Raw genomic sequence first — 2,489 nt, forward strand, 5'->3', positions numbered from 1 at the left:
GTATATACATTCCCAAAAGTCATTTGGATGCAAGGACTAGATGACTGTGGGGTATATATTAATGAGCATAATAACAAAGACAACCTTCAAAAGAATACCTTGTCTTTTAATGTTTTAAGTTCTACTACCCATCCATTCTTTTTATATGTGTGTTGTAACAATGTAAGATTTATTGTCTCAGGAAATTCCACATATGCACAAAGTATTGTCAACTATTATTCCATGGCTATACATGAGGTCTCCAGAATTAACTGACCTTTCAGAAATGGTACTGTAGAACCTATCAGCATCTTCCCACTTCTCCCTTTCACCCGTACCTTCCAAACGCCATTGTTCTTTTTGTTTCTGAGTTTGTTTAAAATTTCACAGATGACAGAGGTCATTAATTCACCTTTCCCTGATCAGCATGTTGTTTAGCATAGTGTCCTATGGATTCTTCCATATTGTCACAAATGTCAGAATTTCTCTCCTTTTTAAGAAAAACTAAGATGCTAGAAAGTGCATATGTGTGTATATGCATGTGTTTGCATCACCATTGCTGTATTCACTCATGTGTCAATGGGCATTTAAGTTAATGCTATGTCTTGATGATCATGATCATCATCACTAATGTAGGGATGAGAGTAGAGACACTCTTTCACGTTTCCATCTGTAGAAGCCAGAGGAGTTCCTCGTTAGAGACCTTGATGCATACAAACCTGGATTCTTGGTTTTGCTAGAAAAAGAATTTCAGGATGAACTAAGGTAAACAGAATTTGAGTTTGTGTACTAAAAATTTCTTACATTGTGTGTGTGTGTGTGTGTGTATGTGTGTGTGTGCCAATGGACCCATAAGGTGGTCAGAAGGCAATTTGCAAGAATTTTTTTTTCCTTTCATCATATGAATCTTGGGTATCAAAATCAGCTCATGAATTTGTAGGGCAAGTGTGTTTAACCACTGAGCAATTTGGGTAGCCTGGTGGAGTCTATAAAAGGATTACCTTTGACAGAGATCTTAAGTACAGAGGCTAATACAAGGAAAGAAAGAATAAGACATAATATGTGCAGGTATTTGCTTCTCAAGGGAGAATTGTGTATATTGTCTTTGTAATTGTTCTATATACGATCCTTAGATTTTTAAGTTGCATTGTTTGAAGAATATAATTTGTGATGTTTTAAAGATTAAGCATACACAGATGATTTAAAAGCTGAACTCTTTCTGATGGAAAGTGTAGTGGAGAAAACAGAGAAATTCTGAGTAAGAAAAAAGGAACAAGAAGCAAAAAATGAATGATTAAGCAAAGCTTAAAATTAAGCAAATTTAAAAATCAAGTTAAATACATAGGCTGGTGTGCTCATTATTCTATCTTTTAGAAGCTTCTTTTGTAAATGAAATCATAAGGTGGTATTATGAGGCATGTTGTCTAGATTTAGAGATGAGCTAGATTGATAATATGGTAAAATTTTGTTATTGTTTTGGGGGTTTTGTTTTTCGAGACAGAGTTTCTCTGCGGAGCCCTGGCTGTCCTGGAACTTGCTCTGTAGACCAGGCTGGTCTTGAACTCAGAGATCCACTTGCCTCTTCCTCCTGAGTGCTGGGATTAAAGGTGTGTGCCACCACCACCTTGCTAGTGCTAAGGATTTTTAACTCCCTCTGCAGAAGGGCAAATTAGATTCTAAGGTGATGGATTTCTTTCCCATCTCCTAGCTCCTTAATTCTCTTTCTATTCTGCCTCAAATATCATCACTGTGAACCAAGGGATACAAATGTATCTCTCTGGCATACTGAGATTATTGGATCATATAGCGATTCTTTTTTTTTTAATTTTTAAATAATCTCCATACTACTTTCCACCACAGTTGTAACAATTCTTATTCCTACTGGTTTTGTGCATCAGTGTGATCAAAGAGTTTTTCTTTGATATTGTTGCCAACGTTTGTTATCTTTCTTTTTGGTAGTGACCATTCAAAAAGATGTGAGATCATATCTCCTTGTGACTTTTTATGGACATTCCCAGATGACCAGCAACTCTGATCACCTTTTCATAAACATCTTGGCCACTTGTTTAGAGTCTTTAGGAAAGTCTGCATTTCCATAAGCTTCTCAACAATTTTTAAATCAGGTTATTGGTTCTTCTGTTATTGAGTTGTACATATTCTTGATCTATATTTTTGATCAGATGGCTTGCATGCTAGATTTCTCTCCTTCAATCAGAGTGAAATTACCAGAAAAACAAGGATTTATATAATAAAACTTGAGATCAATTATTAAGTGTAGTTATTAGTTTGTTTTAAATACTTGACTCTGCTGTTTTTGTACACCATAGTTACATGGAACCATGAGATCCAGTTTTCTATTTTCCACAGTACTTTGCTTCAAAAGACTGATTCAGAATCTCTACTGTCACAATGAGGCAAGAAGTTAGGAGGGAAAGCCAAACTGAGAATGATGGGAAGCAGGAGGGAGGAATCAGGGGAGACACCAGCCAATCACCCAGGAAGCAAGACAT

General features: G+C 36.1%; 1 non-coding gene across 1 annotated transcript; it reads left to right on the forward strand.

Annotated features, from left to right (window-relative positions):
* Positions 1-1,167: 1,167 nt before the first annotated feature.
* LOC128118085 (small nucleolar RNA SNORD26) lies at positions 1,168-1,242 on the forward strand. Its single transcript, XR_008221006.1, has one exon. It is a non-coding gene; the product is annotated as a small nucleolar RNA SNORD26 (small nucleolar RNA).
* Positions 1,243-2,489: the final 1,247 nt, after the last annotated feature.

This window comes from Peromyscus californicus, unplaced genomic scaffold (assembly GCF_007827085.1).
Source record: "Peromyscus californicus insignis strain IS unplaced genomic scaffold, ASM782708v3 Scaffold_21__1_contigs__length_65335640, whole genome shotgun sequence".
Taxonomy (NCBI): Eukaryota; Metazoa; Chordata; class Mammalia; order Rodentia; family Cricetidae; genus Peromyscus; species Peromyscus californicus.